Here is a 25,516-nt window from a genome sequence, read left to right on the forward strand (position 1 = left end):
GCTGCACGATACAAAAATAACTTGGAACTTCAGGCATCCATGATTTCATATTTCTCTCTGAGAGTAGATAACGTGAGCCTGAGATAATCGCACATCTGAGGCACCACAACTGTTGAAGCAAGACACAGTTTCTCAGAATGTAGTTTCAAACTCAACCTTTTACCTTCATCCCTGAAGACTTTTCTATGAATAGAAGAAAAACAGGGATTGGTTTTCCTCCTGCAGTCTTCACCATCATATTAATTGTATAAAATAAATCCAGTGTAGTTTGTTTATAAAAATAGAATGGTTTTTATTTGGAATCATGGGAAAATTACATTAATGCATATATTTTCTCTGCTCTCTGTCATCTTTATCTTCTCCATTGTTGTTGTTTTTTTTATCCTTTTCTTTCCAACCCACTTCTCTTGTTTCCTGGATTTGAATATATCTCTTTTCCCTCACCCTTCCCCACCATTTTCTACACACTCATCCTGTGTTACGTCACCGATTCAGTCCGGGGACGAGAGGTGCACCACGTCCTCGCCTGCGTGCCAGCTGAGGACATCTATAGCTCCTTGAGCAGAGGGCAAGACAAAGATTATTTTATTTGCTGAAATACCTTCAAGATACATCTCCAGCGGAAAAGGCGCTTACCTGCTGGCGATAAGAAAACAAACAGAAAGAAACCACGTGAAGACAACCATCTGACCACACGCCAACGACAACAACAACACGCTTTTCGTAACTTTACGTGGTTTCTTGATCATTCTCCATATTTTGAGGAAAAGCTTCCACCTTAAACTGCAGCCAGCGGGGAGTACGACTGGGAGCAAAGCTGTGATGACTTTTCTCACCGCCTAAACCCAAAGGGAATTTTACGGTAAACTTTTAAGTCGAGAAATACACCTGTAGCTTACGGAGACCTCTGTGCAAGCGAACTGTAAGACGGGGAGCGCCGTGTTGGCTTGTGCGTGAATCTGAGGGAGACAGTCTGGACTGTTTCGATTCATCTTTCTCGTTTTCTTTTTTTTTTTTTTTTCTCATTAGCTTTTTTTATTGTGTTCGCTCTTATATGCTGCTCACCTTATGCTTTGAGTCGCTGGACGCCAGTTTTCTTCCCAGCTGTCCACTCCTGAGGTTCTCGAAAAGTATCGGGGACCCCTCAGTTTCTGGCAGAGGATGAATTAAAAATTCAGTGAGTTTTTGAAGGCCTTGCTGGAGACACACACACACACACAGACACACTCGACTTCATCGTTTTTTCTTTTTTCTTTTTTTGTAGCAGGAATAAAATTCTGCTTGGCGAGGCAGCTGTGTCCAGTGTAGGGGTTAAAAGGTAGCTTGGGCTGCTGAAATTAAAAAAAGCACTTAGTGAGGTTGTAGTGAGAGTTGTACATGCGAGTGTGAGTGCGTATGTTCATGTGCACATCTTGTAGCTGCCCTCATCTGTTTTGACCCTAAAAATCCAACCAAACACGCAATGCTGTCTTATTTTATTTTTTTGTTGCTTTAAGAAGTGAAAGTACTGAGTTTAGGAGTTTAGGATAACACCGACTCAGAGGCTCCGAAAACCAGTAAATTAAACGTCGACAATCTATAAATCCAGTCTCCATCGTTTTTCTTTCTTTTCTTTTTGGTTGGTAGCGATTGATCAGATAGATCAAAGGGACCGAAGAGAGACAAATTCACTTCTCAAGCTAACACACTTGAATCAAAGGTTAACCAAGGGGAAGTACTCTTGACATTTGCTCCAAAAACAAGCTTTTTTTTGTAACCATGCCGCCGCCACCGCTGCTCTGAGGCGCTTGAGGAGAAGGGACCATGTCGCAACAAACCAGAATGTAGCACATTCTCCTCGAGAAGAAAGCAAATCTGTCTTTAGATTACACTATCTGCTTTTTTTCTTTTCTTTTTCAAAGTTTCTTTTAATCCCGGATCCAGCTTTGCTCGTTTCAGCGGATTAAAAGGTGACACAAGTTGCAGCAGTAGCTCCGCTAAACTTTGGCCTTAGGAAAACAAAGATCAAAGTGAGGTCATGTTGTCGCTCTCTGGAAATGTTCAAATGAAGGCGCTCGGGTTTGAAGAATGGATGAAGCGGGAGATGCGTTCCCTCTGGATTACATTCAGGTCTTTTTCTTGCAAGCTCACTTCTGACAGCTCGCTCCCCTTTGGAAAAAAAAAAAATTGCGCTGCTTTGTTTTGTCTTCGCGCTTCATAAAAATGTTGCAGAAGGCTTCCTCAGAGCTGTGACAGCAGGGGAGTCGCTGGCATACTGATTACTCCCATGCATTAAATTGGAAATGATAAATATGATTTTCGGGGGGGGGTCGAAAAAAGTGTTTATGCCTTTGCTGCTAACGCTTCCCCATATCTATGGCAACTGGGGAGTGATATGCAAAAAAAAATATTATATTGAAAATGCAACACAGGAGGAAACTGTCATCTAATATAACAGCAGGGCTCTACCTTGGCTGGTGAATGGATGAAAATACGAATGCTTTGTGACCCGTATTAAGTGTGTGTGTGTGTGTGTGTGTGTGTGTGTGTGTGTGTGTGTGTGTGAGAGAGAGGGGGGGCGGTGAGGATGTGTTTTCAAAAACACCCTACTCCACTTCCTGCTCCCGTACCTGTAAATGCTAGCCTGCAGCTGCTGAGTGAGGTGAATAGTGTGCGAATTTCACAGGAGCAAATTGGGCCATTACGTGTAATTTGCTTTAATTTTACCTTCATTATCAAACCCCATAAGAAAATTCATTTTTACATTCCCAATATCAGGACACACGCTCAGATCCCTTTCACTTCTTTAGTTCCTTTTTTGTGTGTGGTTTTTTGTGTGTGTGTGTTAGAAATCAAAAAAGGAAATTAATCTTATGGATTTTTGTTGGCGTTGTTGTTATTATTGTTATTATATATTATGCCCGCCCCCCCTTTTTTTTAATGAAGTCTTTAAATTCGCCCACTGTACATAATTTCCCTCAGAATTCCAGACCTTTTGAAACCAATCACCGTATTGTTCCTTCAATCAGTTTCGCTGTGGGTCGGTAATTGCTTTTACAATTTTATTACTTTTAAAGCTCTCGTTTATCTCGGCCGTACAGATAGAATATTGCCCTGTGCTTGCTCTGGTAGTGAATTGATGGGAGAGGAAACGATTGAATTACCCTGGATATTTCACAGGGAGAGGAGAAGTCGCTCGCGCATTATCTCAAAGGAGCTGCTACTCAGTTCCTATAGTTTTATGTGGCTGTTGCACGTTGCATTTCATTTGTTTTTATTGTGAAATTGCTCCAAATATTTCAGCAAAGTGGACGGCTTCATTATTAAATCCCAGTTTCTGTTAAGGGCACTTTCAAGCGGTCTTTTCCCCAACTTACACAAAACGATCAAACGAACACGTGTAAATAAGGACGGCGTGTTCACAAACCCCAGAGGAAGCAATTCAGTTTGCCTAGATTTAGACTATAAATCTGGATTAACATAATACAGAAGCAAACACTCACACAAATATGATTGTTTTTACTAACAAGGGCTCATTCCCCACAAATTCAAGTTTTAAAAAAAGGTTTTCAAGGGCCAAACACATTTTTCTTTTTTCTTCTTCATCTTCTTACCTCCAGTAAGCACTTTATGTTAATTATAGTGCCTTGTTACCCCCTTATATCATGAATACGCTTTAGAGGCCGTGTTCTTATGTTAAGGAATTCCAATATCTTTCCTAGGATTTTTTTCTTTTATGTCAGATATTAGAAATGTAAGTCTTTTAAGGTTTTCGGTAAAGCCCTTATCCCTGCCCGAGTAACCCACACACACTGAAGAGTCTGCAGGCTTTTTAGATCTGTTTTTAAACTTTGATCTCACTGAAAATCTGAGCTCGTTAGATTCATGCCAGAGCCACCATCAGTTTGTTTCCCCCCCCCAAACGAGCCGTGTGCTCAGTCGTACTGTATTTTGGTGTGCAAGGATTAATGGCCAGGATTTTATGTTCTTGGCTACGTGCTCGGCTGGGTATTTGTCCTCTGTTTGCTTTGCGAGTTTAAAAATAAACCAAAGAACGTTATCCAAATTCAGACGATTTAGAATTAGACATATAGTGATAAAAATTAAGATTTAATATTCTGTCACTTCTTGATGTTGCTTAATTTATTTCTGCTACTCTTGTTTGTTTTTTATGTCAAACAAACCATTTTATCGATAAATTTCCCTTAATGGTCAGTACATCTATAGAAGTGTTTAACCTATCTAGTGTTAGCCCAGAAAGTTCTCACAGAGAGTGAAGTCCAGTCATATGAAAGTAAAGATCTCAATGAAGCCATGCTCTAAGAGTCAGAATTAAGTCTTTCTTAATAGCAGCCGGCTGCTTCCTGGTTCTCTTTGCATATTTTATGACACAAACGGTCCTCATCTTCAGTTCATTTTCGTTATCAGCCGGTCACAGCTCTGGGTTCTGTCCTGCTCTCCCATCTCTTCTATAATGAAACACACCACAGCTATGGTCTTTGAGTTTCCTTCGAAAGTTCACAGAGTTTTCCTCGCAGTCAGGGACCCGACCAAAGGCTCTCCCTTTCTTCGCGCAGCACAGGACAGCACTGCACATGTGTTGAAAAACCGAGCAATCCATCAGTTATGCCGTGTGACATGTTCTGCATCAGCTATCATTTATAATCTCCCATCTCTCACTGCCACCACATATTGATGGCCGGACAATAAATCTCAACTTCCCCGCTGTGTTTTACAGGCCCATTCAATGCAATTTGCCTTCACTATTCAGCCCATTTCAGCTCTTCTAGTGGACTAAAGCGTGGGGACAGAGGGAAGGGATGTATTTTGAAAAGCTTTGAAGCTCAGATGAGTTTTATTCTGTCAATGGGAAATGCGAGCAGCGTGGTAGTAGGATCATTCGTGATCAGATCACTGGATTTATTGCTCAAAAACTACTGAATGTATTTCATTTCACTGAGTGCACCAGAATTTATCTATCTATACTGTGTTGAATATCTGTAATCCCACAACTTTTTCTCTGTTTGTGTGCAGTAATGGATAAAAAAAATACAAAAAAACTGTCAGTATGTGTTATCTTTGGACTAAAAACAGAATGTCCAATTTATCTAGAGTATAATATAGCAAAGTATTTACAAAGAGCTGCTTTTTTATTACCAGATATTTTTCTGTTAGTTTTTCCATGGCAACAAACTTATTATAAAGTCCCATATTTTCATTTTGTTTTCTTTCAACATGTTTTTTTCAAGCCAGTTCTGTAAATCTCTCAACTAGTCTCTGTGTGAGACTGAAAAACCCGCAATGCCCAAGCAGGTTCGACATGGCCATTAAAGGCCTCAACGAGGAAAACAAAAGACAAAACGGCGAAAGGCAAAGAGCCAGTGTCGGTGTCTCGCTGTACACCAAAAGGGTTTACCGGTGACGACGTGGACAAACGTGAGCTTGAGCAGACTGTGCAACGACAGAGCAACTGCAGAGGAAATGTCTCTAAGATAAGAGAATATGTTAACAAATAAAAAAACCTTTTTTTGTACAGAGATATATTTTTATGAAAATACATTTGTAATATAAAAAGAGAAAATGGATTGACATATATGTAAATGTTTTTCTTTTTCATTATTGTAGTACAAATGCTAGTGGGGAGTATATGAAAAATCTATATATAAATATAAATATATATATATAAATATATATATAAATATAAATATATACAAAGAAAAATAGAAACAAGGCTCTTTTGTATATGTAAAAAAGATTGTATATAAAAGTTTACATACATACTGTACATATGTAAGACCCACCATGGCTTGTCTGCAATATATAAAATGTATTTTATCTGTCTGTATATGATGCTTTGCATTGTGTCTAAGCTTATTCTACTTTCTTGAACTTGAAACTTATTTTGAAGGTTTTGGAATAAAACATAAAACCTACCACTTGGGTGAATGCTTGAGTTTATTGCCTCAAAGCCATAATCATTAGTTAATGTATAGTATGATGTATAATGTATCATGTATAGCCTTTCTAAGCGGGGAAGAGGCAAGGCCATATATCCAGTGTTCCTGGTGCTGCTTTGCATGTGTGGGTCAGAATATCTGATTTGTTCTTTAGGTTATTTGTTTTTTCATCTCATGTTGATACAGACTCATTTTATCTTTTGTATAAGCACTACAGTGATGTCCTGTGGTGAATGACCACATTTTTTGTGTGTTTCTAAGTTTGCTCTCTAATTTTTATGTTGCTTTTTTTAATAGAGAGACACAGAATATCAACCAAAAACACAGAAAAATCACATTTTATTGAGTGAAGGAAGTTTGCTCCCCTTACATCCCAGTCACAATTCTGGCTCTTATATGACACACAGATTACAGTCATTCAAAACAGATACTCCTGTCTGTTTTGCTGTCAAAGGATATCAGGAACAAGATTGTAGACCTGGTGGATCAGCCTAAATCTACATGGGAGGAGCTTGTTAGTGATCTGAAACCAGCTGGGACCACAGTCACCAAGAACACCATTGGCAACACACGTCACTGTAATCTTACAGCGCCCACAAGGTCCCCCTGCCCCACAAGTCACATGTACAGGCCCTTCTTAAGTTTGGAAGTGAACATCTAAATGATTCAGAGAAGGCTTGGGAGAATGTGCCGTGGACAGGTGAAACCAAAATCAAGCTTGTTGGAACAAACTTGACCTGTTGTGTTTGAAAGGAGTATGACCCAAAGAACACCATCCCCACGGTCAAGCGCGGAGGTGGAAACATTAAGCTTTGGGGTGGTTTTCCTGCTGAGGGTACAGGACAACTTCACCACATTGAGGGGAAAATGGACAGGCTTTGGGTTGCCAAGCAGCAGCCAAGAAACTTAAAGGATTTAGAGAGTTTGTGTAAAAAGGAGTGAAGGAAAATCCCTCCTGACATGTGTTCAAACTTGGTGACCAATTACAAACTCTTATCGTTGTGCTCGCCAACAAGAGTTTAGTGTTTTGATTGGGGATCAAATACTTATTCTACTCAATGGCACGCCAATAACTTCAATACTTTTATGTAATGTGTTGATATTCTGTCTCTCTCCATTAAAATGACGCTAGCATAAAAATGATCAGTTCAGCCAAGGATGAAATAATGACTCCCCCCACTATACCAGTAAACATCTTAATGGGTTTTTGCTGGTATACTTGTATGCCTGATGCAACCTGATGTCAAAATAAGCTTGGATTTTATGGCTCCAAGCTTATTTTCTTTCTTTTTTCTTTTTAAAAAAAATTGCAAACATGCACACGCTTCATGATCTGAGAAAAGAAGAAATACACTACATGATACTGAGTCAGAAGGAGTATTACAATGCATCTTGTGATTTCGGGTGCAGATGTAGACAAAATTGAAAATGTGATGCAACGGCTCGCATTTGCAATGTTTTTGCAGCGAGTAAAAATGTTTAAACAAGAAAGTAGTCAGGGAGAGAAGTCAGCTCAAGTTGTATATTATTCATCAGTAATATCTCAACAGTAGTTTGCTTGCTTAAAGAGCATACGTATACACACACACACACACTTTTGCAAGCAGCCTAATTTAATTTTAATAGTTGTTTTACAACATTGTCAAGTGCTCAATAAACTATATAGATAGTGAAGTTCATAACCTATATTAGGCTCCTGCATTACCACGTATTTTGAACAAGGGTGAATTAATTTAAACTATCAGGAATCTTTTTCACCATTAGGGAGATAATTGATCAATAGAGCTAGTGAGGGCATGCACTCTCCCTGGAACTCAGTTGTGAAGGGGAGCAGTCCTTCCACTGATGAGGACAGTGGCTTTCTCTTTTAGATCCAAACAGAGTTTCAGCTCATACATTCACTGCTCTTACAGCTATCCTCCAGATTAGCTTGCTCATTGGATAATCCATCCCTGTTGGTAACACACTGTTGAAAAATTCGTAACAAATATGGAGGAGGGGAACTCAAATGAAATCCCAATCTTTTATCCAGGTAGATATATTCATACACAGGTATTTGTTTGTGAAGCAAGTGATTAGGAAAAAGGCAAGGTCCAAAAGTCAGGCAACAAGTCATGCACGATCACAAGGAAGTACAAAAACACACAAGGAGTCTAGGGAAGTGCAACAAACACTGGCAGGCTTGAGTCTCAGTGTGATGAGACAACCTGCCAGCTCATACACTGAAGAGACTGAATGACTACCTCAACACGGGTGTGGCAAAAAAATGATGGAAAACTGAACAAATAAGCTGGAAGGAAAAGGAAAAAAAACTAAACGATTTCACATGGAGGGACTAAACTGAAACTCAATCTTAAGGCAAAGGAGAAAAGAGGAATCTTAATGGACAAATGTAACGGGTTGTTGTGAAGGAGTGTGTTTAAACCCAAAATAAAGTCATTTTTGGTGTCCTAGTTTAATTAAGTATGATGTAAGTGACTAAAGCAAAACGAGAAGTAAAAAGTGGATGAAAAGGAAAAGAATCCTGTAATCGTTTGGATGATAAACTTGTGAAACCACTACTACCTCTCAAACCTCTTGATGTGGACTCTGTATCTTTGATAATGTTATATTGCCCGAGTTGGGGCATTAAGGCATTGACATCTTGTTTGTCGCTCTGTGAGCCAGAGACATCTGACATTCAGCATTTAATGGAATGCTTTGTTAAGCTTCTAAAGTGTGGGTGCCATTTGATGAATCACAGCACCGATTAAGAGCCGAAGTGTTTGACACGACAGGATGTGTCACGTAACCATGAGCGTTTGCTTTTTTGAACACCGCATGACTGGGATTTTAAGTCGGTACTTAAGAAGTTTTTCCTCTGAGAAACGTTTGCACATTTAATTTATCTGTGCAGCACTTATCGGTAAAAAATGTTACTGTCAAAAATGTCATATTTGCATCACTTAGAGCAGTGACATTTTGTCTGACTCTCTAGCATTACAGATAGTCATGCACATATTACAGTATGTCTATATTATGTGTATAGACATACTGTATTATGGCCCATGAAGACTCCATAGGGTTTATATTGCATGACGAGCCAATATATCCCTCTTTTATTTCCAAACAGAAAGCTATATAACCCCAATAAAAAAAATGGTCCTGTGTAAAAAGTAAATTAAAAAATGTGGTGAGCTGCACTGCATTTGCTTCCTAACTTATTCACAGAACACAGAAAATATATCAAATGTTTCAACTGAAAAAATGTTATAGTTTTAAGAAAACATAAGGTGGTTCTGCACGTTCTCCACACTAAACAAAGACCATGAGCACTCAGTTCAAAAGCCTGCATCTCTGAGAGTATGGGGCGGATCCGTGATTACGGCAGTGGCTGCCTCCACATCTGAAAAGCCCCATAAACAGTGAAAACTATATACAAGCTTTTGAGCACCATGTCCTCCCATGGAGATGATATTCAGGGAAGTTCTTGCATGTTTCGGTAAGACTGTGCTAAACTACTGCTGCAGGCTTAACAGTAGAAGAGTTCAGGTGCTGAAATGACCATCATGCAGTCCAGACCTTCACCACATATACACATCCGGTGCATCATGAAATGGAACCTAGGACTGCTGATGAGCTGGAATCCTCACAGATAAGAATAGCACAACATTCCTGTCCCAGAGGTCCAGCAGCCGCTCTCCTCAGTTCCCAGACATTTGGAAAAAAAGAAAAGATCTATGCAGTTGTACATGGCTCTGTCCTATGCACCAAATGCAAAATAAGATAATATTTTTTCTTAAAATGGTACATTTTCTCAGCTTAGACATTTTAATTTGTTTACTGTGTTCTGCTGTGGATAAAATATGCATTTATGAGATTTGCAAATTCTTGGATTCCATTGTTATTTACATTTTATAGACACTTCTTTTGAATCTGAGGTTGTATTTCATTCTCCATAAAAAGGAAGATTTGGGGGTGGAGGGGTGTGTGGATGATCAGAAATGCACATATTCAGTTCAGTTTTATTTATAGATGCCAAATCACAACAACAGCTGCCTCAAGGTGCTTTATACTGTAAGGTAAAGACCTTACAATAATACAAAGAAAACAAAGGAAGACTCGAGGGTGGAGTGCATCTATCGTTGCAATAATACGTGACGTGCAAGTGAAACTTCACAACTTGCTCTCCTACTTTCACAGATAATTTGAGACATCATATAAGCTCTTGTAAAGTCAGCGACCAGGTTATCATCCCCTTGGATAATAACTTTCAACCAGCCGGCTTATTGCAAATGTGCTTTAGTTTTTATAGACAGATGCTGACACAGCCAAAAACTCCTTCCCTCAGGCCTGTGTGTCACTCTTAGCATGTTAGGATGCAGTGGCTGGCCATTAGCTTTAATTACAATATATTTATATCACAGAAAGGCGTCACGATGCTTCACTATTGTGCAACACAACAGAAATCTGGAAAAGCAAAATAGTTGCATCATCAGATTTCTCAAGGCACTGTGAAGCAAAGTCCAAAAGATTCGATGCTTGCAATAATTTCACGAGGACAGTAGCACACTGTGCATTACTGCATTAATGGTACAGAAGTTAAACTGACTTTTATTAGTAGCAAGGTTATTTCTCTCGATTTAATGGATCTGTTACCTCATTTCTCATTCTCCAAATGCATCTCTTTATGAATACAAAGATCGAAAAAGTGGCCACAGACGTGAGCACACTAGAACCTAAACTGTAACACATTTGCTTTGGCTCCGAGTGCATCAGTAAGCCCTATACAGACAGGAAGAATGATGATAGGTCTTACCTGCCTGTCTTCAAAAATCCCAAGGGGCTGGCTTCCACTCTCAGCCAATCCCCTCTTCTAAAGGAAAACCACATATCTTGCAGTACTAACGCAGCCACGTGATGGTGGTGAAAAGGATTTATAGAGAGCAGAGAAGAAGCGCTGATCCGTGTGCAGATAAACAAAAGAAATAAGGGAAACGCGAAGTTTGCGTTGTGGGAAAATTTCTGTTAGTGCTCAAGTAGTGTGGAGAGGGCTTCACTCATACTTGTGTGGGATTTGAGTAGGTGTGCTGCTGCCTCATTCACTTTGGGGCTGACCGGTGGCAGAGGGTGATTGAAGTGGAATGACTGATCGTTTGATTTTTAGAAATACCTGAGGAGCTGAACAAAGCAGCCTTTCCAGCAGCCTTTGGGTTTGGTGTTGTTGTGTTTATTCAACCGGCTTCTCACAAAAGCAGATGGCTGGGAGCTTTTCCAGCACAGAGTGTGTAGTTGATTGCATTTTCTCCACCACTCTCTGATGTGTCTTTCGACATACAATACCTACTCTTTTTACTCACCACCGTCACTAGAGCGCCGCTGCACGTCTCCATAAAGCCTCTCAGTTTAAGATCGGGGAAAAAGACAGAAAATAACACAAAACTACAGAATATCAGGTTTAATTTTTTTTAACTTTTAAATAAAGTTTGCTCGAATGTCATGTAACCACAAAAGACCAGAGTCTCTCTGTAGTTTTTCATACTGGACTCAATCTGTCATCTACATTTAGACACCAGTGCCAGAAGAGCAAAGAGAGAGACGTGTAATCACAGTTTAAAGGCAGCGGGGAAATCAAATGCTCAGCTCTGTTGATGTGGCTTCAGTCACGCGAGAATACTGTAAACACATTAAACCAGAGGTGTCAAACATAAGACCCGGGGGCCAGAATTGGCCAGGCAAAGACTCCAATCCGGCCCAGTAGACTGCTTTGGAATATAAGAAGGAAGGCTTAAATTTTGGTCTTTTAATTGTATTTTAATAAGATTTGCAGCTTCTTCTGATTGATAAAGACCCCCGCCATGGCCATTCATACTTCACTATCATTTTCTCTGGGGTAAATGTGTAGGTTAAACTTTTTTAAACTGACGAAAAGAGGAGTTCACTGGTCCGGCCCACTTAGGGTCAAAGTATGTGTCCTATCATGTAAAATGAGTTTAACATCCCTGCATTAAACTGTCTCTTAGTAAGTTACTATACAAAAATTGTAAAATCAGATGCAGCATGAATCAAAGCACCAACAGAGAAAGAGAATAGGAAAGCAATTTTGGTTCATTTCGGACATTTGTTGGGGAAATCAAGCTGAAAGCTAAATATACCGGCACGTCTAAAACAGAATAGAAATACAAAGTCCCCTTTTTTCTTTTCTTTTTACTCAAGCAGAATAAGAAAACAAGGAGATGTATAAACTTACTCATGGAACCAAAGAAAAAAATTTCCCCTCTGCTCAGCCTCACCATTGAAGTATTGGACAGAGAGGAAACCCCACCGTGTGTCTTCGCTTTGCTTTACAGATTTATGTATGAGCATGCTGTGTACACGCTTAAAAAAACATGTAGTGTGTCATAAAAAATGCATAGACGAACATGAGTACTTGGAGGAGGGAAAACAATATTTTACAATGTGGTTATTAAAATAAAGTCAAGCCAAATACCTTCAAAAATATGAAAGCAAGAACTCAAAAGTCACAGTCTCAAGAGCATGGAGGACATTCCCAGAGACAACCAGTGCCTTTAGGAGAACTGGACAGGGCCGTAGAAGGCCCTCAACCCATCAGCAGGATCAGTATCTGTGCCTTTATCAAGGAGGAACAGGATTAGCACTGCCCACTAGGTGTTGGGATGAAATGCTGCACTGTCAGACCCTAAGCTGGTGAAGTGGGTCCTGGGTTCCTCCTGGTGCACAATAATGCCTGACCTCATATGGCGTGAGTATACAGGCAGTTCCTGGAGGATGAAATAATCGATACCACTGTCTGTCCCCCACGTTTGCCTGACCTAAATCCAATAGAACACCTCTGGGACATTATGTTTCGCTTCATCTGACACTGCCAGGTTGCACCTCAGACTCTCCAAGAGCTCAGTGATCCCCAAGGACACCCTCTCATTAGGAGCATGCCCTGATATTGACAGGTAAGCATGTGTACAGGCATGTGGGAGCCATACAAACTAAGTTCATTTTGAGTTGCTACGATGAAATTTCAGAAAAATGGACTAGCTGCCCCATCATTTTTTCACTTTGGTTCTCAGGGTGTCTTTGAATTGATCCGTCTTTAGGTTGATAATTTGCATTTCCATCAAAAGAAACGCAACAGTTTGAGATCTGATGTGCTGTCAAAGTGTTATTTTTATCATCTATAGCAGTGTATATGGTGACAAAAATTATTTTCTTTAGCAATGGAGTGGAGAATCATAGTGATGACACGCGATCTGAGGACCAAAATTAAATTAATACTCTCCACAAGTTATTGTAGAGAAACCACTAAGGCCAACAAGATACAGCAAAGGGTCATAAAGGGTCTGATACACCACTAGAGGCGAACATGCAAAGCAATTTTCTTCTTCTTTTCTTCCATTACAATCACTGAAATGAGCCCAGGCTATGGGGGATTTCTGGCAAAACACCTTGGATCTGCTGAATTTAATTAGAAATGTCTTAAATATCCCCTAATCTCCATGAATAAGTACATATTTTATGGATGCCTCATTCATATTTTTTTTCACATACATTCTCTCAACTGCAAAAGCAGATCGTAGTACACAAGATGTGCAATCCACATCAAGAATTAACAATGGACTCATCTAATTATGTTACTGACTCAACACAAAGGTGTGTTTTTTGAAAAGTTGTGTATTACTTAAAAAAAACACAAGTAAAATGGCGCACAAAGAGAAAAGAGAAGAGATAACAGTAACAAAACGCTGGTGAAGTTGTGATGTTGTGGCCACTAACTACACCTGAATGCCACAGCTGAACAGCATCTGCTAGTTAGTGGGGCTGTACAACCAAGCGCTCCTTCCAATTTGGCTATCGGTCGCTGTGCTGTGTGGACACTTTGATTAGGATTGTTTGTCATGGTTTTAAACAGGTGTCTTGAGACTTGTAAAGCTGACTTTTCTTTTGTACAGTTTTAAACCTTCCTGTGAGGCAAAGGAAGCTTGGCAGGGGCTCTCTGTCATTAGACTTCAAATCACCTTTCAGCCATGGAGTCTAGGCTGCAGCTTAGCTTTTTTCTTTTGTTTCTGTTGATGAATTCTTTTCATGTCCCTTTCATTTCTTTGCCATCCATTCATCTGCATTGGTTAATTTGAATGGTTGAAATTGCAGCATGTAGCAGGTAGTTTTTTTTCTTAATGCAGTGGTTCCCAAACTTTTTTGCTTTTTTCAAAAAATGTTTGGCCTTGACGTGACTTGATGAATTCTTTTCATGTCCCATATTTTCATTGCGGTTTATTTCACACCTCAAACATTCATTAAACAATCTGCATTGGTTAATTTGAATGGTTGAGGAAAATCTGCAATCGAATCACCGAGAACGGAGATTTTTAAAACTCCTTTTTTTGCATTTACGTGTGGACACAGTTTGTCACGCATGTCAAAGGTATGTTTTTCAAACCTGTCCACCACCACATGAGATGAATTACCAACAGACAAAATACTTAATGCATGCCCTTTCTGGAACAACAGCACTGTCCCTGCATTTCACATTCAGCTAAATTTTAAGTTCATAATACTAGTTCAAATTGTTACATTTTTTTTCTTCAAAAACATAAACCTGTGGGATCCTGTTTACCGTGATTTACACACTGGTCCATGCAACTAATTCCACTACCTCAGAAGGTGAAACCATAGTTCACCACAGTCTTTGCTTTGGAAACATATTCAGCGATGCTTCATCTCATTTATCATTTATTATTAATCTCTGGCTCTCTCCACAGTCTGTCTCTTGAACCATCTCATGCCCTTTCTGGAACAACAGCATTCTTTCACATTCAACTGTTTGCATAATACTAGTTTAATTGTTGTTTTTCTTAAAACCGTGACCATACCATTACACACTGGTCCACAACACCACTCAAGAATGGCTTGTTCCATCTCGTTCCCGATCAACTGTTTGCAGAGCCCTCCCTGAGCCCGGTTTGGAAATTTCTTCTTGTTGAAAGGGAGTTTTTCCTTCCCTGAGTCGCCAAGTGTTTGCTCTTTGGGGTCGAGTGGTGGGGGATTTCACCCTATTATTGTAGGGTCTTTAACTTACAATATAAAGCATCTTGATGTCACTGTTGTGATTTGATGGTGTACAAATAAAATTCAATTAAACTGACAGAGATGCGATAAAGTCAGGTCCTGGTTGTAATTAGTTGAAGCCAGACTACTTTTGTAGGTAGATCACTCATGTTCTCTTCTTTTGGTAGTCCTGGAAAACAAAATTAACACAACTCCCACACTGTTTCACTTACAGCTAACACGTTCATTAGTTTGCACCCAACTGAAAGATAGCAATTTAATAAATGTATTAGTCATTAGTGATACAGTGTCTGAGAGTTTATGGAACTTTTTCTCCATTGTACCTGTCGCTTACTCTGGAGTTCAGATATTTTGGACCAACTAAAAATAGGAAGTCAAATGATGGGAAAAAAAAGTGTGTGACACAAATGGGGCCGCCTGACTCAGCAGAATGGGACAGATGCTTCAGCAGAAGAGAGAACGAATACTGTTAAGACCTGCCCACATTTGAAACATGGGGAGAACATGCAAAGACCATACAAGAAGGCCCCAATGCAGTTATTTGCTATAATTGTTGCTGTAATGGTTAAAGTAATCAAAAATCGCATACTGTCAATCAAAAAAATCCGATCTGTGCACTGTTAAGTATAAAATAAACATTTCATATCAACTTTCTTGTAAATTCTTTAAAAAGTAGTTCTCCAGGTTTTCAGAATGTCTTTCAGTTTTTTGCTTTGGACATCGGCTGTCTTCAGCTGTTTTTCCACTAATATTTAGTCCAGTCCTTCTACCTTTTCAGAGGAATGTTTGTTAGTCTGCATGTTTGAATCTGCATGTAACCAACGGCTTAGCAATTGCATTAGGAGCTTGTTGCAAAAGCACATAATTTGTTCATGAATCTGTGTAAAATTCCATGTAACAAAGTTTGACAGAGATAAAATACATTTTGTACTAACAAGGTGATTCCCAAAGAGCTATTAGTCAAAAACCTGGAATGTTGGTGTGCAGCGTCCTTAAAAAAATCTGAGCAAGCTGGACAAGTGGAGGACAAAAAGAAGTTGCAGTCCTATAAAACAATTTACAGCAGATGAACAGTATCTGAGAGTCCTTAGGAAATGGGGGAAAAAATCAATCAAAGATCTGACACAGGACCTTAGAGATCCATCTACTGTCCACTGAAGCCTCATCAGAGGGGTTTCTGTCAGAGTGGCTGTCAAGCAGTCATTGTTAAGGAGGGGAAATTGGGAGAAAAAGCTGAGGTATGCCAAAATACACAACACTGTGTGGACTGTAAATCAGTGATAATTTGGAAATTTTTTGTGGAGATCGTGTATGGAGGGGGTCAGGAAAGCAACAGTGAGTCTCTATAGCCATCTGTAAAACACAGTGGAGGCTCTGTCATGGTTTGGGCTCCATTTCAGTCAATGTTGCTGGGGATCTTGTCAAAACTGATGAAATAATGAATGCAGAGAACTACCATCAGATTATAAACCACCATGCAATACCATCTGGAAAGCATCTGATTGAAAACAGCTTAATGTTTAAGCATGACAATGATCAGAAACAGATTGCCAATACAGCACAAGCATAACTGGAGAAAAAAAATAAAACTTAATGGAGCACTAGAAGTCATGGATTGGCTTCCCCATAGCCCGGACCTCAACGTTATTGAACCAGTGTGGGACTGTCGTGACAGAGAACAGAACAAAAGGAGCTGACACTCAGAAGAAGAAAGCTTCTCTAAGAGAGTTCAGGCTGTGCTGAAGAATAAAGGTGTTCATACAAAAAATTAAGTTTTAAGCTTGATAGAACTGTACAAACTCTGTTTTTACCTTATTTACTGTATTTACCTGTGTACTCTTTGTACGTTTCAATGAATTGCAACATCTATTTTCCATTTTCCTAGCAGAATATAAAGAAATGACTCAAGCCTTTTACACAGTACCAATACTGCCTGTCTCGCTCTACTATATGTCAACCCTGAGAAAACATCTCAATGTTTTCTTGTTTGAAAGCATTTTTATTGGAATTGTCACCGGATAAAAGCAACCAGGAGCTTGGTGTTTACACTCACTGTGAGCACTTTTGAGATCTACGTGGTGGCTGTTGACACATAGTGTGAACAAACAGGATGCCATCTTTTACTTGATTGTGTGGCCCACTGACATTACAGGAGACCTTTACAGTTCAGAGACGAAGGGAAGAAATTCACAGGCATTAATTTGCATTATATTAAAGCATTCCTTTATCTAAATACTAATATAAACTTAATGCCAGTTCTTTAAATTGAAGATGCGACACCTGTTTTTGTAGAAATCTACCACCAATTGAAGAAATTATACACTGCCTATTATAAATGTACAGATATAGGTCTGATGAGTATTTAATGCCTCTTGTTTTGTCCTCTAATAATCTTGAAGTGCTCTTTTTTCCTGACTGATTACCACAGGCTTCTTGTCGTCCATTCTCAAACATTTAGTGACATTGCTGAAGGTCGCCTGCCTTGGGATTGCACCGGGATACTTGGAGGATCTGGAGAGGAGCCAGCCTCCAGGGACTAACTGTTCAGCCTGTGCAGGTTGCGTAAAGGACATCTCTGAAGCCATCGCAAGATTTGGCGCCTGCTGGCAGGTCAAAGCTGAGAGGAAAGAAACAGACTTTAGAATTTAGTCACAGTTTAACACCAACACAACAACATCCATCACACTGGGGCTGGTTTTGCTATGAAAGTGATATGAAAATTGTGAAATTGTGTCATTTCACTTGTTACAACACAGGAAGTGGCAGTCCATGATTTCAGCAGATGACATTACCTCAAGTGTATTATGACTGTGAAGAGCATTATAAGCCCTGTTTTATGTTTGGGAAAAACGGCTTGAGGTTTTGAAGGGCCATGTCAGGTAATTGGACAAAGTAAGTCTCATGAAGTCCATGATCAAATTCTTTGTTTTATTGGCATTAAGGACCAGGCTGCTCTTCTCATACCACTCACTCTATTTTTTGAACCATTTTGCCACGTTACAAATGACAGTTTGTGAGGTTCAACCTGATTAAGACTGATTTACTTCACATTTTTTATCTGCTGCCTTGAGAGCAAAAGAGGTCTGAGATGAAAAGTTAGGAAATAGTTTAACTGTGGGTGAAATTCATTACAACGTAATTATTTACAATAAAGTTTACCACTGTAGATACTTCCATCCATCCATTTTCTTCCACTTATGATATTCATACCTATCCCAGCTGTCATGGTGAAAGAAGCTTTTAACAAGAAGAAACCTCCTTCAGAACCAGGTTCAGAGACTGGTGAGGGGAGGGAGACAGGGCAGAAAACTAGGCCAATGTTTCCGTACATTAAGGAATAATTTTGGAGAAGTAAAAGGAAAAAAATTACTTGTGACTCCATGGCATCATGATGAATCTGTCCCCTATATGTGTCTCTTTAAAACTGCAAAGACACAAACACAGCCTGAGAAACTCAAAAGCTACTCCCAGTGCTGGTCCCAAGCCTGGATAAATAGGATGGCTGTTTGATGAAGGACATTCAATTGTGCCAAGTCAAATATGCGGATCCATCCACTCTGGTGACCCCTTGGGAAATAAGGGAGCAGCTGAAAGTTCCAACCATGAGGATAAAAAAAATATTCGGTGAGGAGAAGAGTTACAACAACAAATCAATCGTTATCGTGGGATGTGAAACAAAGTTGTAGTCCTAAACAAAAAAGGATTTATGCACGACCTAATAGCATAATGCAGAATCGTAAAAACGTGTTGCTTCATTAACTTACATTAACTTTATTAATATTTGCATCAGAAAAAAAGATCATTACATTGATACAACAGCAACAATGTGACAATTTAGCTGTGCTGATCATCAGCAAGCTCCAGAGGGAATTATCTGTCTCTCTCCACTAGTTATTCTCCAACCAACACACTAATATTTTCTGCCTTCTACAGGTGTAAAGTGTGTGCTTGTGTCAGTGTGTGTGTGCATTTCTGCTAAAGTTAACAGGCTACTGTTAGTGCAGTGAAACAGAAATATAACAGTGACAGTGTAGATCTGCTAATGAGCTGAACTTTACAAGTAGAACAATGTTGGACTAAATAATGTCACCTGTTTCCATTAATAGCATTTGTTTAAGTTGAAGCCAGCGCTTCTGCAATATAGAACTAAACTGAAGTTGCTTGCACTATATTCCAAGTACTGTTAATGTTCATATTCAGACACATTAGATGATTTTTTTTACAGTATCACTCCATGTTTCGTCTGTTATTCACATAGATTTTATAAATAATTTAATTTCACTTGAATGCTGCACTAGAAACTACAAGTATTTCCTCATGTCCAGTGTGAAGTAATCAAAACAGCATCTCATTAAGCTTCCCTATCAATAGCTCTCTTAGCCATTGATTCAACATTAATTACCTCAATAATTACACAAATGTGCTAATGAATCAATTTTGACAGTCACACATGGCAATCCTGTTTGTTTCCAGTTGACTGAGAAGGGAAAAAGAGCAAGAGAGAAAGAGAGAACGGAAGACAATACTGGAAGTGTGCTTCCAGATTTGTGCATATCCTCCCGATGAGCCTTGGGTATTATTATTCCATCACGCCAAAGCACTGACAGTTCCCTTTTAGTTATCGTCCTATTGTTATGATCCAAAGATGCTGGTAATTGGAGATTCATTGTTGACTGTTATCACAGAGCTGGGATTTTCTTTGTATGCATTCATTATTTAAGATGAAAAGTTTTCTCTCATTCTGAGATTCACAAGCACGTTATCAGTCTGTTTGGTCTCTACTTCCTTTATTCATTAAACCACCAATTATTTGGAATAAAGACGGGATGAGGAACTTATTGTAATTGGGTTTTTTTTTTTAAATCCAGAGAAGTTTGCAACTTTAGCGGGGTAATGATTGAAAACAGTGATATGCAGAATACATTTAGATGAGATCATGAAAACTTGAAAGTAAGTAAATTTAAAGAGGTTATAGTATTTCTTTTATTGCTATAAGCTCATGAATGTCAGATTAGAGTTGGGTCTAAAGAAGGCATCGTCAAAGATGATGAGCTCTCTGATGTTTACTGGTAATTACAGCGAGTTGTCCCAGGGTGCGCTAGATGGGAGTAAGTATGCCAGCAACCCCCTAACCCGTCCGACCCCCTGCTGACAAAATCAACTGACAGAGCAAATATATACTTCCTCTTATCAGTCAACCCCTTCATCCTTGGTCCAATGTCTTCTGGGACAGCAGAGCATGGATTTTGCATGATATTAGCCAAGACCCAGGCCAGCATGCTTGGGGGATTTGTGAGAGTAAACCTCTCGCTTTGATGTCTCCTCGAATATCCCAGCTTGACACAGTAAAACAAGGGATAGCAGGAAACTGAGTGGACTGATCCAAAAGGGATGCCCCTTCAGACCTTGCTATAAACAAACAAAGTGAAGGTAAAGAAGAGTGAAAAAGAGAAAGAGAAAAAACAGATGCATGCTTAGCCTGTTCCTGTTGTTGGAGCATCAAAAATACTGCCTTTTTTAAATCAAAGTCAGCTGTGTCTGATACCTATGGTGCTATTTGGTGTCAGTATCTAATGCATCAGGTTAGCATTACATTTAAACTCACTTCTCAAATTAGTGGAGGACAAACTATTAGCATTCATAATATATGCACAGTTCTCAGTGTAACAGCAGTGTTGATATGTCTGTTTAAACACAGCCTACAGCTGTAATAACAGGAATTTTGGAAAAACCACAGTGTCTTAAATTAAAAAAAAGAGAGAGAGGAAGAAAAAAAATATCAGACAAACAATTCACATCCTCTCTGGTAAACTGACAGGGACACAACGTGTCTCAAATGATCTTAAGAATTAATTATCTTTTGTCTTGTGTTTTTCAGCACAGCATAATAAGAACCTTTTATTAGAGAAGCAACAAAGGTGAACGTGGCTGCCGGACACCTAGGTAACTGGAGGAAGCTGACGTCTCAGGCAAGATGGTGGAGTGTACGGTTGTGTCAGATTTGGAGCGCTGATAAAAGTGGCAGAGCTAATTGTCGTCTCACATCTTCACGCTCAAAGAAAATCTCGAGGCCTCTGGGAACCGCCTCCATTCTTTTTCTCTGAACATTTTCTCCCTGATATTAAAAGGCCCGAGGGACACGCTGGGGTGGCGCAGGAAGAGAACAGCAGTAAAACTGATGTTGACGTTAAGTTGGCTTTTGAATGCTGATGTTAAACGTGTGAGCCAGAATTTAGTTTGGCAGAGCTAGCATGCTATCAGAGTGACTGATACAGTAAGTGAAAACCGAGAACTTGAAATTCAAAGAAGCGGCGATGCAAATACGAAAAAATGAAAAGAAAAAAGAATTATCAGTAAGTCAGAGCAACAAGCAGCTTATGAACCACGACCAAAAAAGCCACCAGTAAATCCCCATCACAGCGCTCTGCTTGACCTCAGATGAGGACAAACCATTATACAGTGCATTTGAGCAGAATCAGTTTGTAATCTGATGAGAGAGTCCATAAGACGGCAGCACGTATGATTTATCTGCCTGGATGTGAAATCGATATATTTTTTTGATGTGCATCGTCAGCTGGTGATAAAGTAGAGCAGCCTTAAGTTAATACTTCACGCTGACTTGGAACACAAATGCAGTGGCTGTGATTTTTTTCTTTTTTTAAGTAGGCTTGAGTATGGAGGGCTAACTGGCCGGTGTGAAAGAACACTTGCAGGTCAGGGCAACTTGACAAAGTTTGATTAATCACTGTGGGAAACCTGATGGAGAACAAGAGTGACTAATGACCCGTGTTAGCTGTTGATTTCATCAATCAAGAAAGGCTCTAACCTTGCCAATTCTTGGGTGAAACACAGGCGCACACTTGCACACACATACAGTATTCGCTCACTTATTTGAATTAGCTCGAGTAGTCACTGAAATACATTGTTATGTGTGCTCTGCTGGCAGGAACTGCTTGTAGCAGTATTTCCAATGAAAGAGCAGAAAAGGGGAAATGTGAGGGAAGAAAAGTTTTATATTGTAAAAAAAAGAAAAGAAAAGAATAAAAGCAAGTAATTTGTTTTTCACCAATTAAAGCTCTTATTACAGAGAGACGATCAACCCCCTCACTATAGTCTGCATTCTTCCATATATGTATAAAAGATAAGAGTGGAGCATTTTCTCAGCAGTCTATTAGTACTTACAAGCCAAGACATAAATGCTGCAAGGCTCCCCCGCCATTACCAACTTTGCTGCAGTGAAAATGAGATCTGGAGGCGTATTTTTATGTGTATACTGTCAAAATATACATTAAATGATAAAATGCAAAGACGCCGAAACAGTTTTATGACTACAACACTGACATCAACAATGCATTATCTGTTAAGTTAACTTCTAAGAGTTTGGGTTTTTAAAATCTCATTTTCGGCTTCCTGCTGCGTTTGGAAAACTTTACATATTCAGCAGCTCAAACATTGACAGAAGAAATAACTATTTTTTTTCTATATTTTCTATTTTATTGTGTTTTCTACGGTATTTTGAAGAGTTTTGCTTACTGTGGTAAATGCGCAATGATCATTTGACCAGACCGAGATACAAGCAATAACTGATTACTATACCCACTGCAGCTCCTTTACATTAAAACACAAAATTGAGCAGTAACACTTTTCCTGCGTCTGACTACATGTTGCACCCATAGACCGGATGTAACCACTGTGTCCTTTTGTGAAGTCAACCTGGGCGTTTTTTTACCAGGGGAGCTGGTGACACAGCCTATTAAGTGTAATTTTACTAATAGGTGTAAATAATTACAGTCTTTTACCACATTATTACTCTGCAGTGGGTGATTTATGAATTTTGGTACTAAAACTTTGCATTTTCATTCGAATAATACCATGTTTTTGGTGCATTAAGAAATTACAGAAAATAACAATGTGCTTATTTTTGTATATTTTTATAAAATGGAACAATTATGAAGTGAAGGGAAAATCTATCAGCATGTACAGGTCTATTCTGAAACACAGATTCTTGCTTCTGTTTAAAAGAAGTCTACCTGGAAAAAACTATAAATATATATAGAGCCAAACTGCCAACTTTCCTTTCTTGGATTTGGAATCCTCAGCTAAGGAGACTCAATACAATTAGATCCTTTTGTTTTTGAACAATGGAACAACTTTTGTAATTTTACCTCTGTGCACAACGATGGCTATCAAGGTATGATTGAAGTGCAGGCCTTCAGCTTTGATTCAGTGGGTCTTACTTAAAATCTGCATTGACTGTTTGGGAATTACAGGCATTTTTTATAGACAGCACCCTAATTTCAGAGGCTCAAAAGAATGGATAATCTAACAGAAATGTAAATACAAGGATTGCATTTAATACTTGGATGAAATTCCTTTGCAGTCAATGACTGCCTGAAATCTAGAACCCACAGACATCACTGAATGTGCTCATTTGTGGGTCTTCCTACGTTCAGTTCTGTCTTAAGTAACTGAAAAGCTGTTCTGAGGTGACTCTCTTGACAATTGAAGTTTTAAGAAAGTCTTGGGCTGCTTTTGCAGTATGTTTTGGGTCATTATCCATTTGCTCTGCGAAGCACTGTCCAATCAGTTTTGCAGCATTTGACTGAATCTGAGCAGAGAGTATAGCTCTGACACTTTACAATCCATCCTGATACATGCCATAGCATTTCTTCCACCATATTCAACAGATAATGTGGTATGCTTTCCTTCCCCATACTCTTCCCATCATTCTTTCTCTCAATTCTGTCATTGTTCACTTCAGTTGTGTTCTGTGGTCCTTCAGGACTGTTGGTGTTCCTGAGCTGGTCAGTGCATTCGTTTTAAGTATGTACTTCTAATGTTTCTGCTATCTTTCTCTCTAGATTTATTTCTTTAGACCTACCAAGTTTAGTGGTTGCAATCTACTCCAGATGTTTTATCTGCTTAATTAGTCATGGAATAATGAGGAACAGACCTCATCTGGACATGAAAACTGGTTGTCACTCAACTGTCCCCAATTATTTTATGAGCCTCTGAGAATGGGGGGCTATATATGAAAGAGGCTATTCATTTTTACAATTTGAGATATAATAAATAAAATCAATAATGATATTGATTTCTTGTCCATGGTTAGCTGTGTCTTTCATTGTGTCTTGTCTTCATCATGTGTCAAGAACCACATTAGAACCCAAATGCAAACAGGCTGATAAAAAGGCAACTTAAGGTTACTTAAGCCCCTTTTATATTAGTACCTACTCAGATCGACTCACCATGACTCGACTCGGATCGACTGGTTTTCCATTACAGTCGAGTACCACCTAATGTACGTGGTTGTCCTCATAGCAACGCGGCCGCCATGATGTAATTAGTATGCTACACAAATGCTACAACAAAGGTGGACATCAAGGTGACAATATAGCTGCTGCTCGGTCTGTGACTTTCCATCAGACTCTGGGACTATGGCGTTGTTTTTTGTAGTCATTTCTCTTGTTGCTGGGTTTCAAAAATGGCTTTTTTTTACGTTTTCGTGAATGAGACACTCTCATAACTCATCAGGTGATGCCCCTGACCAGCCAATAAATGCCATGCAGTCTGACAACATCACATTTTAGTACCTGCTTGGATTCTCAGCTACTGGAAAATCCTGAAAACCAGTCAAAACCGGCTGCTGTATGAAGGCAAATACCGCAATCTAGATTGAAAGATGCTGATGTTTTGTTCATTGTAAAACAGTAGTCCTGTCTGCCATGTGTTTTTGTAACAATCTTTTATTGAGAAAATAATTTCGAACAGTTACTCAAGGTCAAAGTGTTTGCAACAAAGCCATGGCATTACCACAAACATAATACCACAAACTGGCAAAGTGTTTATGCAGGAACGCTCACGTATACTGTATTTAAGTGTTACTTTATGGTATACTTGGGATAATGACAGGCCTACACTTGGCTGTTTGAATAGCTTTTTATTACGATTAAATAGGATACTGTGCTCATCAGCTGCTGTCTTAAATTTAGGCCCATTTATGTTTCTAAGATGACCTGCTGGTTCTTTTGGTACCCAAACTGTTAATCTGGCTTCTCCTAATGTTCCTGTTCTACTTGCACTGACAGGTCCTTTGACTGCATGTTATGGATTCACAAGCATAGATTCAAGATGCAATCTCTTGGTATCAACTCCAGAACTTTTAACCACCTAAACTATGAAGGAAAAACTGAACAGCTTTTGAGTGAACTGTCCAATTTCATTTGATCTCCTGAAAACAGGGGCCTGTGTATGTCTGTAATTCCCCAGTGGTTAATGCAGTCTTTTAGTTCAGTGCCTCAGATCAAAGCAGCAAGACTGCACTGCATCTGTTTTTTTTTTTTTCATTTCAAATCTATTATAGAGCTGAAACTATGAAAAGTTTGACACTGTCCAAACATTTCCAGACTTAACTACAACAACTGAACAAGACGTCTGCTGGTGGATGTTATGAGGCAGTTTGCTTGTATTGTTGCATCTAGAGATATTGGTTTGTTATAATTCAGAATTTCAATAAATAT

General features: G+C 39.2%; 1 protein-coding gene across 1 annotated transcript in view; it reads left to right on the top strand.

Moving 5' to 3' along the window:
• Positions 1–5,868, top strand: part of csmd2 (CUB and Sushi multiple domains 2) — a 162,206-nt gene extending 156,338 nt beyond the window's left edge. The window contains exon 69 of the mRNA XM_039605940.1: positions 68–5,868. The gene's annotated coding sequence lies outside the window, so the exon portion shown is untranslated. The remainder of the gene's footprint in view (positions 1–67) is intronic.
• The last annotated feature ends 19,648 nt before the right edge of the window (positions 5,869–25,516 follow it).

Source organism: Oreochromis aureus, linkage group 22 (genome assembly GCF_013358895.1).
Source record: "Oreochromis aureus strain Israel breed Guangdong linkage group 22, ZZ_aureus, whole genome shotgun sequence".
NCBI lineage: Eukaryota > Metazoa > Chordata > Actinopteri > Cichliformes > Cichlidae > Oreochromis > Oreochromis aureus.